The sequence below is a fragment of the Odocoileus virginianus genome, chromosome 12 (assembly GCF_023699985.2).
Source record: "Odocoileus virginianus isolate 20LAN1187 ecotype Illinois chromosome 12, Ovbor_1.2, whole genome shotgun sequence".
Classification (NCBI taxonomy): Eukaryota; Metazoa; Chordata; class Mammalia; order Artiodactyla; family Cervidae; genus Odocoileus; species Odocoileus virginianus.
The window spans coordinates 575,981-592,591 of NC_069685.1; the positions used below are offsets into that span (position 1 = coordinate 575,981).

A 16,611-nucleotide genomic window follows, 5' to 3' on the forward strand; every position below is an offset into this window, starting at 1 on the left:
GGATGTATTTTCTGACTTGCTAATGACATAAAAAGATAAAGTCAATGGCCCCTTGAATTTACATTTTTAATCTTATTTTAATTTTTTTAAAAAATTTCCTTTAATGCACTGTAATTAAGAAGAATATAATTGAACTGACATCACAGATTTGTCCCTGAAATTGCAGTCATACTGTTCTCAAGCTCTATCCTAAAACTCGCTTCTTTTATTTTAATGGCTGAAGTCTTACTGTTATTATTATTTTTACTATAGTATATTTATTACAGTAAGTTTTATTTATTGAGAAAGATATCACACACCAAACAATTTACACAGTGTATTCACAGTTCTGTGCAGCCATCACCACAGGCAATTTTAGAGCATTTTTTTCCCCTAACGAGGAACCCTGTACCCATTAGCAGTCATTCTTCATTTCCTCATTTCCTACAGCCCTTGGCAACCACTAATCTACTTTTTGTCTCTATGGATTTGCCTTTTCTAAGTATTTGATATATATAGCATCATACAATATGTGGTCTTTTGTTAATTGGCTTCTTTTATTTAGCATAATATTTTCAAGATTCATCCATGCTGTAGCATGTAACAGTACTTAATTCATTTTTATTGACAAATAATATTTATTTATATGAATATTCCACAGTTTAGCCATTCACCAGCTGATACACATTTGGATTGCTTTCTACTTTTTAATGATATGAAGAATGCTGCTATGAACATTCATGTACAAGTTTTTGTGTAGACATATGTTGTCATCTTTTTAGATAGAGTCCTAGCAATGAAATTGCTGGGTTGTATTATAACTCTTAGTTTTACATATTTAGGAAGTGCCTGACTGTTTTCTAAAGTGGCTGCACCATTTTACATTCCTCCTGTCAATATATGAAGGTTCTGATTTTCCTATATCAATACCTGGTTATTTTATGTCATTTTGATATAGTCATTCTACTAGGTGTGAAGTAGTATCTCATTGTTACTTGATTTGCATTTCTCTAACAAATAATGATGCTAAGCATCTTTTCATGTGCCTTTTGTATGTCTCTTTTTTTCCCTTCATGGATCACAGTCTTGTTGTGGCAAAGGGGCTTGCGCAACTCAATGAAGCTTTGAGCCATGCCAAGCAGGGGCACCCAAATAGGTTGTAGTGAAGAGTTATGACAAAATGTGATCCACTGGACATAGAAATGGCAACCCACTGCAGTATTCTTGCCTAGAGAACCCCATGTACAGTATCAAAAGGCATAAAGATTCGACACTAGATGATGAGCCCTGCCCAGGTTGGAAGGTGTACAGTATGCTACTGGGGAAGTGCATGTGCATGCTGTTGCTTCAGTCGTGTCTGAATCTTTGTGACCCTATGGACTGTAGCCCACCAGGCTCCTCTGTCCAGGGGATTTCCCAGGCAAGAATACTGGAGTGGGCTGCCATTTCCTGCTCCAGGGTTTATTTACTATAAGGTTGGCCCCAAAGTTCGGGTTTTTCATAACATTTTATGGAAACCCAAATGAACTTTTGGGCCAACCAGTATATTTCCAGGAACTGACACATGCTATTCACAAAATGACCTGAACTAGCTGCGAATTTCATCCCTCACTGCCGTGGCATCACTTTTCCCAGGAGCTAACTGCATCACATGCCTCTTTCATACCATACAGCAGTTTGTAAAAAGTGAGAAGGCCTTGCTCTTTTTTCCTCAGGAACCTGTCAGGATGCATTAATGACTATCTTCCTCACTGTGATCCTTACCTGAGCACATCTGATTGGCAGGAGAGGATAGCTCTTGACCGAGTCTTCCTAGAGACTGCCACCCAAACAAGCTTCCATTCCACCATTGAAAACAACTCTTAACTCATATTTCCATCTTTGCTTCATTCAAATACTGGGAATATTAAAGATGGGAGTAGACTTACTGGAGAGTATATTTCAGGGCAAGCCTTCTGTTGAGTTAATGCTACCTGCTAAAATGATTCTTGTGCTCAAATGAGGGGGCTTCTTATTGCAAAATTCAACCTTAAAATGAAGAGAGTAGGGAAAGCAACTAGGCCTTTCAGGTATGACATAAATCAAATCCCTTATGATTATACAGTGGAGGTGATGACTAGATTCATGAGATTAGATCTGGTAGAGAGAGTGCCTGAAGAACTATGGATGGAGGTCCATAACATTGTACAGGAGGCAGTGACCAAAACCATCCCAAAGAAAAAGAAATGCAAGAAGGCGAAGTGTTTGTCTGAGGAGGATTTACAAAGAGCTGAGGAAAGAAAAGTGAAACGCAAGAGAGAAAGGGAAGGATATCTCAACTGAATCAGGGTTCTAGAGAACAGCAAGGAGAGATAAGAAAGTCTTAAATGAACAATGTAAAGAAACACAGGAAAGCAATAGAATAGGAAAGATGAGAGATCTCTTCAAGAAGATTGGAGATATCAAGGGAACATTCATGCAAGGATAGGCACGATCAAGGACAGAAATGGTAAGGACCTAATAGATATAGAAGAGATTAAGACAAGTGCTTGCGCCTGGTGCACTGGGAAGACCTAGAGGGATTGGGTAGAGAGGGAGGTGGGAGGGGGAATCGGGATGGGGAATACATGTAAATTCATGGCTGATTCATGTCAATGTATGACAAAAACCACTACAATATTGTAAAGTAATTAGCCTCCAACTAATAAAGATAAATGAAGAAAAAAAGAGATTAAGAAGAAGTGGCAAGAATACACAGAAAAACTATATAAATGTCTTAATGACCTGGATCACTATGATGGTGTGGTCACAAACTTAGAGCTGGACATCCTGGAGTATGAAGTCAAGGGAGCCTTAGGAAGCATTACTATGAACAAAGCTAGTGAAGGTGGTGGAATTCCAGCTAAGCTATTTAAAATCCTAAAAGATGATGCTGTTAGCAAGCTGCAGTCAGTGTGTCAGCAAATTTGGAAAACTCAGCAGTGGCCACAGGACTAAAAACAGTCAGTTTGCATTCTAATCCCAAAGCAAGGCAATACCAAAGAAGGTTCAAATTACCATACAATTGTGGTCATTTCACACACTAGCAAGATAAGGTTCAAAGTCCTTCAAGCTAGGCTTCAACAGTATGTGAAACAAGAACTTCCAGATACACAAGCTGGATTTAGAAAAGGCTGAGGAACCAGAGGTCAAGTAGTCAACATTCATTGGATTATGTAGATATTTAGGGAGTTCCAGGAAAACATCTACTTCTGCTTCACTATCTATGCTAAAACCTTTGACTGTATGGATCACAACAAATTGTGGATAATTCTTAGGAGTACCAGATGGCCTTAACTGTCTCCTGAGAAATGTATGAGGGTCAAGAAACAACAGTTAGAATGGGACAGGAACTGGTTCAAAGTTGGGAAAGCAGTATGACAAGGGTATATATTATCACCCTGCTTATTTAACATATGCAGAGTACACCATGTGAAATGCTGGGCTGGATGAGTCACTATCTGGAACCAAGATTGCCAGGAGAAATATGGACAATCTCAGATATGAAAATACCACTCTAATGGCAGAAAGTGAAGAGGAACTGGGTTTACCTGATGGATCATCATTAAAGAATCTGCTTGCAGATGCAGGAAACTTGAGTTCAATTCCTGGATCGGGACGATCTCCTGGAGCAGTGCATGGCAATTCACTCCAGTATTCTTGCCTAGAGAATCCCATGAACAGAAGAACATGGCGAGCTACAGTCCATGGGGTCGCAGAGAGTTAGACATGACTGAGTCTACTGAGCATACACATGTGCAAAAAGGAACTAACGAGTCTCTTGATGAGAGTGAAAAAGCTGGCTTGAAATTCAACATTATGAAAACTAAGATTGTGACATCTGGTCCCATCACTTCATGGCAAATAGAAGGGGAAGTAGTAGAAGCAATGACAGATTTCATTTTCATGGGCTCCAGATATTATTTTATAAACCATTATGGTGAGTGCAGACATGAAATTAAAAGATACTTGCTGCTTGGAAGGAAAGCTATGACAAACCTAGATAATTTGTCTAGGTTTACTAATTAATGTATTAATAATTATTAATAAAAAGCAGAGACATCATTTTGTTGACAAAGATCTGTATAGTCAAAGCTTTGGTTTTTCCAGTAGTCATGAACTGATGTAAGAGTTGGACCATAAAGAAGACTGAGTGCTGAAGAATTGATACTTTTGAATTGTGGTGCTGGAGAAGACTCCTGAGTGTTCTTTAGATTGCAAGGAGATCAAACCAGTCAGTCCTAAGGGAATCCAAGCCTGAATAGTCACTGGAAAGACTGATGCTGAAGCTGAAGCTCCAGTACTTTGGCCACCTGATGGGAAGAGCTGACTCATTGGAAAAGACTCTGATGCTGGGAGAGATTGAGGACAGGAGGAGAAAGGGGCAAAAGAGGATTAGATGTTTGGATGGCATCACTGACTCAGTGGTCATGAGTTTGAGCAAACTCGGGGAGATAATGAAGGACAAGAAAGCCTGGCGTGCTGCAGACCATGGGGTCAGAAAGAGTCGGACATGATTTAGCAACTAAACAACAACAACATGGTGTTAGAAAGTATTCTCATTTCATTCTTTCACACATAGCTGTCCAGTTTTCTCTGCCACTTATATTCAGGCAGGCATACTGCAGTGGGTAGCCATTTCCTTCTCCAGTTGATCTTCCCAACCCTGGTATTGAACTTGGGTCTCCTGCATTGCAGGCTGATTCTTTACCATCTGAGCCACCAGGGAAGCTCACTTATTGAAGAGCCTGTCTTTCTCCATTGTATTTTTTTGCCTCCTTGACTCTGAAATTCCACTCTTGGGCACATAATCAGAGATAACAGTAATTAAAAAATATACATGCACCCCAATATTAATTGCAGCACTGAATGGATAAAAGGATGTGGTGTACAAATACAAGGAAGTATTACTGAGCCATAAAAAGAATGAAAAAATGCCATTTGCAGCAAAATTGATAGACCTAGAGATTATAATAATAAGTGAAGTAAGTTAGACAGGGAAAGACATATCATATGATATGGCCTATATGTGGACTGTAAAAAGGATACTGATGAAATTATTTACAAAATAGAAATATACTCAAGTACATAGAAAAGAAACTTATGGTTACCTACGAGTAGGATAAATTAGTACTTTGCGATTAAAATATACATATGGCAACCCACTTCAGTACTCTTGGCTGGAAAATTCTGTGGACGGAGGAGCCTGGTGGGCTACAGTCCATGGGGTTGCAAAGAGTTGGACACTGCTGACAGACTTCACTTCACTGCTATATATAAAATAGATAACTAAGGAAGTCTACTAAATATCTTATAATAACCTACAATGGTAGAGTATTAAAAAAGAAAATATATATATGTATGTATAACTGAGTCACTTTATTGTATACCTGAAATTGATGCAACATTGTAAATCAACTATATAGCAATACATTTTTTTTTTAAAGTAGAAAAGAAACCCACCTCAAGTCTTTGCCTCCAACTGCTGAAATCACAGAGTAGAAATGTATTTTCTTACTTTTTTTGGTCACACTTTTCCTATAGCAGCTGAGCTACTGAGCGCAGAGGCAGTCTTGTTGTGGAGTGCGTGGTGGTTCAGGAGCAGTTGATGGAAGAAGTGTAGAGAGAGCAGCTAGACTGTGAATCTGATGCAGGAAAGTAATATGAGCGAGGCTGGGTAGAATCTTCTAACCCACAGTCAGTTTCAGTGAATTGATGCCATTTGTATGAGAGACTAAAATTAAATAATGGACTTAATTTGATGATTCTCTTTGGCTTTAAGTCCTTCAAAGTACAAATGAAATCTTGATAAAATATAAAAAATAGAAGCTTTTCTAAGAAGTTTTTTATTGAGGGGGGTTATTACTTCTTTTTTTTAATTTATTTTTTTATTGAAGGATAATTGCTTTATAGAATTTTGTTGTTTTCTTTCAAACCTCAACATGAATCAGCCATAGATATACATGTATCCTCTTCCTTTTGAACCTCCCTCCCATCTCCCCCCATCTCACCCCTCCAGATTGATACAGAGCCCTTGTTTGAGTTTCCTGAGCCATACAGCAAAGTCCCATTGGCTATCTATTTTACATATGGTAATGTAAGTTTCCATGCTACTCTTTCCATACATCTCATCCTCTCCTTCCTCTCCCCATGTCCATGAGTCTGTTCTCTATGTCTGTTTCTCCATTGCTGCCCTGTAAATAAATTCTTCAGTACCATTTTTCTAGATTCTATATATATGTGTTAGAATACGATATTTATCTTTCTCTTTCTGACTCATTTCACTCTGTATAATAGGTTCTAGGTTCATCCACCTCATCAGAACTGACTTAAATGTGTTCCTTTTCTAAGAAGCTTTGAAATACTGTGATAACCTCATCCTGCAGTAAACATGAATGGACTAGTCTTTATTGCTTTACACTATAGTTTGTTTAGATTTTATGCTCACCTAGTAATCTTTGTATTGCTGAGTTCTGTAAATTCATTGCAGAAGCAATATTAATGGAATTTATAGAACCTCAGGATTGTGTACTGGTTGCCTCTGTATCTATCAACCATACAAGGCTTCTAAATTAATTAATTTAGAAAATCAGGGATCTTAGTGAATCAGTCTTGAACTGTATGAATGATCTACTGAGAAGGACAATTCAATTTGTAAAGAATCAAAAAAATGATCATTGAAGCCAAGAGCTTTGAACTGATTCCTTTTTGATGTAGGCTGATTATTAATGGTCCTATTCACAGTTGTGCCCAAAGAACTCACAACTTCGCTGGGTGAGTTAATTAAAGAGACCAGTAGCTCTGTCAGCTGCCAAAGGCCCAGCTATTAATGGAATTTATTTTTCAGTATACATTTGGATGTATTTTTTCATCCCAAAAAGTGCTGAAATAGAATCTCAGTACTGTTTGATTTAAGAGGCAGAAGTTTTATAAGTCTGTAGCTATTGAAAAAAAAAAAATAACTAAAGGAAGTGGATCAAATTTGTTTTCACATTCCTTCCCCAGATGAAGGGTGGAATAATTTATTAGAAGATATTTGAAAGGCTTAACTAAAACCCTGGGCTTCCCTAGTAGCTCAGATGATAAACTATCCACTTGTAATGCAGGAGGCCCAGGTTTGATACCTGGGTTGGGAAGATCCCCTGGAGAAGGAAATGGCAGCCCACTCCAGTATTCTTGCTTGGAGAATTCCATGGACAGAGGAGCCTGGTGGGCCACAGTCCATGGGATTGCAAAGAGTTGGACAAGACTGAGTGACTAACACACAAAACTAAAAACCTGGGATTAATTTAGAGAATGAGAAAATCTTGCTCTAAATATTTTTTCATTCATGATGCTACCTTGCCTCTTAGGTACATTGTGTGTGTGTGTGTGTGTGTGTGTGTGTGTGTGTCTGTGTTGGCATTCTCTTTCTGTGGGTGCTACAGGATTTGAAGCTAAAGAACAACAGTTCAGCAGGAAGTCTGGTTTTGGGGATGTCAAAGGTAATTTCCTGACTGCACAGGGAGATGAATCCAGGACCAGAAAGTGTGTGAATGGAAGCCATTATAGTCTTTCAGAGGTGAAATATATAGGGAAGTGATTATTTCAGTATTATTGTACAGGATCTTAACCACACTATCACTTAAGATAAAAATCTAACTCGTTTCTGAGAGTTGGCCTTTTTCTTCTATGGAGGAAATATTAACCACCCCTCCCCCTTTTGTTTTCTGTGAAAAGAAATTAAAACAAGTATTATTAGAAACGGAGAAGGCAATGGCAGCCCACTCCAGTACTCTTGCCTGGAGAATCCCATGGACGGAGGAGCCTGGTGGGCTGCAGTCCACGGGGTTTCGAAGAGTCGGACACGACAGAGTGACTTCACTTTCACTTTTCACTTTCATGCACTGGAGAAGGAAATGGCAACCCACTCCAGTGTTCTTGCCTGGAGAATCCCAGGGACGGGGGAGCCTCGTGGGCTGCGGTCCATGGGGTCTCACAGAGTTGGCCATGACTGAAGAGACTTAGCAGCAGCAGCAGCTGCAGGAGTTATTAGAAGGACGCTTTTTTAGCCACATAAGAGAGGCACTGTCAGTGCTTGTTTATTTAAAAAACGACTCTGTCAACTCTGCTTCTTTCCCTCCATCTTTCCCATCTTCCTCTCCTTTCCCACTTTCTCTCTCCCTTCCCTCCTTTCCCTCTCTCCCTTGCTCCTAACTCCTTGCTGCTTTTCCCCCTCAACTTCCCGTGGCCCCTTGTCTCATTGTTTTTCTCATTCTGGAGTTCACAGTCAGCCATCTGGTAGAATCCACTTAACATTCCATACAGTTGGCCAGTCAGTACCACAGAAATCGCTAAATGATTGGCTAGCAGTGGCCTCCTTAGTCTCTTCTGAATGAAGATGGAAACCAGTGTTCTCTTTTTTAGGCATGGCCACTTGAATTCTAATTCTTTATGGTACACAGTGGAAACCCTGTAATGTGCTTGAAGCCACTTTCTCATAGGCAGGGCCTGTCAGAGGATAGGGTGGCAAACACATTTTGCTTATATGATCAAATGATTTTTTTCAATAATTGTATTCAAAGTGAAGAGTTTGCCCTTATTAGAGTCTTATGAATTGTTCAGTGGATTCTGGCCCTGCTGGATGAAGCACTACACCTGTTGCTGATGATTGGAGGAGAAAACCTTTCTGTATCGGAAGGAGTGGAGAAAACAAGTGTGCAGAACAGTAGGGTCTGTGTGTCTAAATTCCTCCACGAGAATGAGTCTCTCTCTTCAAATATGAAAGTACTTTCTGTCTACGATGGAACCATCTTTTTTGTATTCATTCATAACTTTTTGGACAGCAAGCGGCTGCCATCATCTGAGCTGGTATGTCTCACCCAAGGTACAGCTCTTTGGTGAAACAGTATCTGTTCATGAGCACAGCAGGTGTAGGTGATGCTGGAGGGCATTTGGGTCCGAGCCAGCCTGAAACTGAGGGTTTACAAATACATTCAACACATGGGCTTTTGTTTGAACGAACAGAGCACATAATGGAAAAGTTAAGAAAGAAACAAAAGAGAAGGATGTAAACTTCCTTTTTATGTTTAACAGAATAAATGTGCTATTAACAAAGATTGTGGATTTTTTTTAGTATAGTGTTGGTAGGGGAAATTGGAGACCTTAAATACATTTTATAGTTATAGTGACTCCTCACAATTACATATGAGTGCTCAGTGATTCAGTTGTGTCTGACTCTTTGTGACCCTGTGGACTGCAGCCCACCAGGCTCCTCTGTCCATGGGATTCTCCAGGTAAGAATACCAGACTGGGTTTCCATTTCCTCCTCCAGGGGCTATTCCTGTCCCAGGGATCGAACCTGTGTCTCCTGAATTGACAGGCAGATTCTTTACCACGGAGCCATCTGGGAAGCTCTCAGATAGCCAAAACCATCTTGTAAAAGAAGAGGAACTCATTACAATTACATAGTCCTTTATAATTTTCAAATTAATTTTAACATTAATACTGCTACTGCTGCTACTGCTGAGTCACTTCAGCAGTGTCCGACCCTGTGCGACCCCATAGACGGCAGCCCACCAGGCTCCACCATCCCTGGGATTCTCCAGACAAGAACACTGGAGTGGGTTGCCATTTCCTTCTCCAATGCATGAAAGTGCAAAGTGAAAGTGAAGTCGCTCAGTCGTGTCTGACTCTTCGCGACCCCGTGGACTGTAGCCCACCAGGCTCCTCCGTCCATAGGATTTTCCAGGCAAGAGTACTGGAGTGGGGTGCCATTGCCTTCTCTGTAACATTAATAAGCACTTACTAAATACCAGACACAATTCTAGATGCTGGAAATAAGGCCATAAATAAAACAGGCATTCTTTCATTAAATCCTCTCAACAAACTCTGTGAATTAGGCACCAGTATTACCTCTATTTCACATGTTAGGAAACCGAGGCACAGAGAGGTGAGGTAACTTGCCCAAAGTTTCATGGAGGAAGCAGAGAAGACAGTGTTGGAACCCAGACTTTCTCACTCCCAAGTCTGTGCTCCCATGTGCCGCACACCCAGTTCATGCAGTCAGCCCTGCCACTGTGTGCTGTCTTACCTGTAACAGTAGCCCGTGAGGCAAGCAGGGCAAGTATTTTTCTTCACATTGAAAACATATGAAAAGATACAAAAATTAGAAAGTGCTGTATTTGTATTACTACGTCAAGGGGAAGTTCTGGGGCCTGCTCCTCCATCTCTAACTTGGTTAATACCCCAGGCTCCTGGTTGGCTTACCAGCCTCCAATCAGCATGTCCTCCTTCCCCATTCTCCTCACTGTTGAAGAGTGTTTTCTGCCAAACATCAGTCTAGACAGCTCCTCTGCTCAAAACCCTCCAGTGATCTGCCTGTACTCTGGTCAGACTCAAACTTCTTAGCAGGCTGTCATTCTCTCAATCTCTCTCTCTTTTAATTGAAATTTAATTGACATATAACATATAATGGAGACTCTGAGGGACTTTGTAATCAGATGTCTCTTAATTGAATCCTGGCTTTATCACTTACTACTTTTGAGACTTTAAGCCAGTTACTTAACCTTTCTGAGCTTGTTTTCTCAAATGAAAAAGCAGGGGTGACTAAAATGGCTTGGAAACTTTTCTGTGGGAAACTGACTTGTTAACATAATTATGGCACATAATGCATATTATGGGATGCTGCCGCGGGAACACACGGCAGTTAGGGGAGGGGCAACCAGTGCAGCCCAGAGTCAAGGAGCTGCCTTTAAAGTCTTCATCTTCCTTAGAGCATCTGGCATAGACATGCCCAGAGATACTAAATATTTATTTCTCTGGAAAAGTGTAGTCCAAGGTCTTTCTGAGCATTGGGATAGGGCAAGTGATCTTCCATTCACGCATATTTATGATTCTAAGTTAAATTATTAATAGCACTTGAAGAATACTGTTTCTAATATGGGTAAGAAGAATGCTCAGTTTGAAACATTTTCTGAGCTTGCTTATAGCTTACTGGGAAAAAAAGTCTTAGCTTTATTATTTCTTGAAAGATTTGTTTACTTTTCCTAGAATAGAATAGCAAAATAAAGTCAATGAAGGATTTGGAACTTTTTAAAGTGTGTAATTTGCATTTTAAGCTTTTACTCTTTCATTGGTTCTCCTAAAATAACTTGAGGAATTATTCCTTGAAGAGGCTTTATGTATCAAATTGGTCAGATGAACATATTTTGAAAATAGTTCTACCTTTTTGGGTAAGATGTATTTTATTCCAAAGAAAGTTTTTTTATTATAAATAAAAGCAAAGTTATAAATTTTAAAGAGTCTTGTAATGAATAGGATGACCTGCCTTAAAGAAGGATGAATTTAAATAATAAGTGTAGTTGTATACAACCTAAAGCCAGATTTTCTTATTTGAAAAACAAAATTTGTTAGGCTTCTAAGAATAGCTTTTATGTAAGAAAAATAGCAACAGTAATGCAGTCAGGAAGGTAAGAAATTTTTTTCTGAATAGATTGTGTGTGTGTTAACAAGCTGAAAAGTGTTCCTTTGAAGGTTGTCTGGCTCTGTCATTACAGTAGTTTGATAAAAATCCAAATTGGTTTGTACTGTTTATCCAAAGAAATGTTGGCAAAAATAACCTCGGTGGCCATACACACACACACACACACACACACACACACACACATGTGTAAAGTGAATCTGAAAAATGTATTCAGAAATAAAATTGAGCTTAAAAAGTACCATGTCACATGACTGAAGCAATAGTTGGTCATTTGCTGATGATAATATTTGTATTTTGAAGTGAACCTTAGTGACTTTTTGAGACTCTTTGGACTATAGCCCACCAGGCTTTTCTGTTAATGGGAATTTTCAGGCAGGAATACTGGAGTAGGTTGCCATTTCCTCCTCTAGGGGATCTTCCTGACCCAGGGATGGAACTTGCTTCTCCTGAGTCAGTCAAGTTCAGTTCAGTCGCATAGTCGTGTCCGGCCCCTTGCAACCCCATTGGACTGCAGCATGCCAGGCCTCCCTGTCCATCACCAACTAACAGAGTTTATTCAAACTCATGTCCATTGAGTTGGTGATGCCATCCAACCATCTCATCTTCTGTCGTCCCCTTCTCCTCCCGCCTTCAGCCTTTCCCAGCATGAGGGTCTTTTCAAATGAGTCAGTGTTTTGAATCAGGTGGCCAAAGTATTGGTGTTTCAGCTTCAGCATCAGTCCTTCCAATGAATATTCAGGACTGATTTCTTTTAGGATGGACTGATTGGATCTCTTTGCTCTCCAGGGGACTCTCAAGAGTCTTCTTCAACAGAGAGAGTAGGGGGCGATAGTCAGGGGTGGTGGGAGAAGGAGGAGGCGGCGGCGGTGAATCCTTTATAAATGGCGCCGAAGCAGGACCCGAAGCCTAAATTCCAGGAGGGTGAGAGAGTGCTGTGCTTTCATGGACCTCTTCTGTATGAAGCAAAGTGTGTAAAAGTTGCCATAAAGGATAAACAGGTCAAATACTTCATCCATTACAGTGGTTGGAATAAAAATTGGGATGAATGGGTTCCAGAAAGCAGAGTACTCAAGTATGTGGATACCAATTTACAAAAACAGAGAAAACTTCAAAAAGCCAATCAGGAGCAGTATGCAGAGGGGACGATGCGAGGGGCTGCCCCTGGGAAGAAGACTGCTGGGCTACAACAAAAAAATATTGAAGTGAAAACGAAAAAGAGCCAACAAAAGACACCTGGAAATGGAGATGGTGGCAGCACTAGTGAAACACCTCAGCCTCCTCGCAAGAAAAGGGCTCGCGTAGATCCTACTGTTGAAAACGAGGAAACATTTATGAGCAGAGTTGAAGTTAAAGTCAAGATTCCTGAAGAACTGAAGCCATGGCTTGTTGATGACTGGGACTTAATTACCCAGCAAAAACAGCTCTTCTATCTTCCCGCCAAGAAGAACGTGGATTCCATCCTAGAGGATTATGCAAATTACAAGAAATCGCGAGGAAACACAGATAATAAGGAGTATGCAGTCAATGAGGTTGTGGCCAGGATAAAGGAATACTTCAATGTGATTTTGGGCACTCAACTGCTCTACAAATTTGAGAGGCCACAGTACGCTGAGATCCTTGCGGACCACCCTGATGCACCCATGTCCCAGGTGTACGGGGCACCACATCTCCTGAGACTGTTTGTACGAATTGGAGCAGTGTTGGCTTACACACCTCTGGATGAGAAGAGCCTTGCTTTATTACTGAATTATCTTCACGATTTCCTAGCATACCTGGCAAAGAACTCTGCAACTTTGTTTAGTGCCAGTGATTATGAAGTGCCTCCCCCTGAGTACCATCGGAAAGCCGTGTGAGGCACGTGCACCCACCCATGTTTGATCTCTGTAAACACCTTTTTGTTTCTTAGTCCTTCTCTTGTACAATGTACTTTCGAAATGTTCGTGTATAACAAAATTGATGTTTGTTTTCTCTTTGATTTTAAACAGAGAAAATAAAAGGAGTTACAGCTCAAAAAAAAAAAAAAAAAAAAAAAGTCTTCTTCAACACCTCAGTTCAGAAGCATCAATTTTTCAACTCTCAGCTTTCTTTATAGTCCAACTCTCACATCCATACATGAATACTGGAAAAACCATAGCTTTGACTAGATGGATGTTTGTTGGCAAAGTAATGTTTCTGTTTTATAATATGCTAAGTTGGTCATAACATTTCTTCCAAGTAGCAAGCGACTTTTAATTTCAGGGCTGCAATCACCATCTGCAGTGATTTTGGAGCCCAAGGAAATAAAGTCTGATACTGTTTCCACTGTTTCCCTATCTATTTCCCATGAGGTGACGGGACCAGATGTCACGATCTTAGTTTTCTGAATGTTGAGCTTTAAGCCAACTTTTTCACTCTCCTCTTTCACTTTCATCAAGAGGCTCTTTACTTCTTCATTTTCTGCAATAAGGGTGGTGTCATCTGCATATCTGAGGTTATTGATATTTCTTCCAGAAATCTTGATTCCAGCTTGTGCTTCATCCAGCCCAGCATTTCTCATGACGTACTCTGCATATCAGTTAAATAAGCAGAGTGACAATATACAGCCTTGAGGTACTCCTTTTCCTATTTGGAACCAGTCTCTTGTTCCATGTCCAGTTCTAATGTTGCTTCTTGACCTGCATACAGTTTTCTCAAGAGGCAGGTCAGGTGGTCTGGTATTCCCTTCTCTTTCAGAATTTTCCACAGTTTGTGGTGATACACACAGTCAAAGGCTTTGGCATAGTCAATAAAGCAGAAATAGATGTTTTTCTGGAACTCTCTTGCTTTTTTGATGATCCAACAGATGTTGGCAATTTGATCTCTGGTTCCTCTTCTTTTTCTAAAAGCAACTTGAACATCTGGAAGTTCACAGCTCATGTATTGTTGAAGCCTGACTTGGAGTATTTTGAGCATTACTTTAGTAGCGTGTGAGATGAGTGCAATTGTGTGGCAGTTTGAGCATTCTTTGGCATTGCCTTTCTTAGGGATTAGAATGAGAACTGACCTTTTCCAGTCCTGTGGCCACTGCTGAGTTTTCCAAACTTGCTGGCATATTGAGTGCAGCACTTTCACAGCATCATCTTTTAGGATTTGAAATAGCTCAACTGGAATTCCATCACACCCACTAGCTTTGTTCATAGTGATGCTTTCTAAGGCCCACTTGACTTCACATTCCAGGGTGTCTGGCTCTAGGTGAGTGATCACACCATCCTGATTATCTGGGTCATGAAGGTCTTTTTTGTATAGTTCTGTGTATTCTCTCTGGGACCCTCACATTTAGAGGTCAGAAAAGTCAAGAGGAAACAATATAAGAGACTGTGAGGGAATGGAGCATGAATCAGCCAGGGGGAAAACCAAAAGAGCATTGTTGCCCTTGTGCAAGGTCACCACGTAATACTGTGTCTTGTCAAACAGTCAAGTAACTCCTCTGTGGTCTATTTCTCCTCTCCCTTACAAAAGCGTTCAGTACTTAGAGTTGCTAGAACATAATCAATACAGAATACAAATCTTTTTGTTTAACTCTCCAATCTTCAGTCCATGGAGTTGCAAAGAGTAAGTGCCAGATTGGAAGGACTGGAAGCCAATTTTTGTGGCAATGTTAACACTAAGATGAGTTTTCTAGTTATTACCTCCCTGTTATAAGTTAACTCCAAATTAATATGTTTGAATGAAATATTGGTCTAGAATCTTTTTTACATCCTTAGCCTTGGTGATCACAAATCTTTAACAGCTAAAATCAGTGAAAAAGTTAATAGTGCCAAATCTGAAAGTTTCTCTGCATCATTGACTTCCTGGCTGGGAAAACATTCACAGAATGTTTTTTTACAGGTTTCTGTGGTGGTGAGCTAATCTGCTTCTTCTGATGTGGGGGTAACAGATACGATTGTATTTCTTCACGTGTAAAATAAGTTGTTCTCTAGGGAATGATCTGTAAGAACTGACTTGAGTTGTCTTTTAAAACTACCCTGCTACCCGGAAGGTAATTTTAATAAATAATTTTACCACTAGAATTAAATATAGCTAAATGAAAGCGTCATTATTTAGGGTAGCTGTCACCACAGTCTTTAATATTTTCTCAGTGTTATTTTCCTTGAAGATATGTTTTGAGGTAATTAACAATAATAATGCTTAAATTTTCAGAAGTACAAACTTTTGGGTAAACATTTATATTCTGCGTCTGTCTCTGGTCCCCTGCGCTGTGCTGTGTTTAGTTGCTCAGTCATATCCAACTCTTTGTGACCCCATGGACTGTAGCCCACCAGGCTCCTCTGTCCATGGGGATTCTTCAGGCAACAATACTGGAGTTGGTTGCCATGCCTTCCTCCAGGAGATCTTCCCGATCAAGGCATTGAACCCAGGTCTTCTGCATTGCATTGCAGATTCTTTACCATGTGAGCCTCCAGGGAAGCCTTCTGGTCCCCAAGCATCACCTAATTATTTCATAACTTGCAAGTGCACAATTTCAATTATGTAGATAATAATTACATATAGATCAAAATTGTCATGAATAAGTCCTTTGTCTACCTTGTAAGTAAAATGGGAGAAATGAACTAAATTTCATTAAAAAGTGAAAATGAAAGTGAAAGTTGCTCCGTGGTGTCCAACTCTTTGCAACCCCATAGACTATATAGTCCATGGAGTTCTCCAGGCCAGAATACTGGAATGAGTAGCTGTTCCCTTCGCCAGGGGATCTTCCCAACCCAGGGATTAAACCCAGGTCTCCTGCATTGCAGTTGGATTCTTTACCAGCTGAACTACAAGGGAAGCCCAAGAATACTGGAGTGGGTAGGAGTGGGTAGCCTATCCCTTCTCCAGCAGATCTTCCCCACTCAGGAATCAAACCGGGGTCTCCTGCATTGCAGGCGGATTCTTTACCAACTGAGCTCTCAGGGAAGACTATGTAAAACTTCACCATACTATTATATATAGCCCTCAAAGAAGACAGGCTCTTTGCTTGAGTGTGTAGTTTAGGTTTTTTTTTTAGGATCTATATCCACTAGATTTAAACGGTAGATATAAAACAGAGAGAATATGAACTCGGCTTGAGTTCTCTAGTTTTATGCATGGCGTTCATGCTTTTTTGGAGACTTAGGTGCTGGTCCAAGGGAGCACATTCTCATCTGTATTCCCTG

The 16,611-nt window shown here is 40.2% G+C and overlaps 1 protein-coding gene and 1 pseudogene across 1 annotated transcript in view; both read left to right on the forward strand.

Moving 5' to 3' along the window:
* CPE (carboxypeptidase E) overlaps positions 1-16,611 on the forward strand; it is a 152,450-nt gene that overhangs the window by 21,136 nt on the left and 114,703 nt on the right. The gene's annotated exons all lie outside the window — the stretch shown is intronic.
* LOC139037679 (mortality factor 4-like protein 1 pseudogene) lies at positions 12,267-13,514 on the forward strand (annotated as a pseudogene).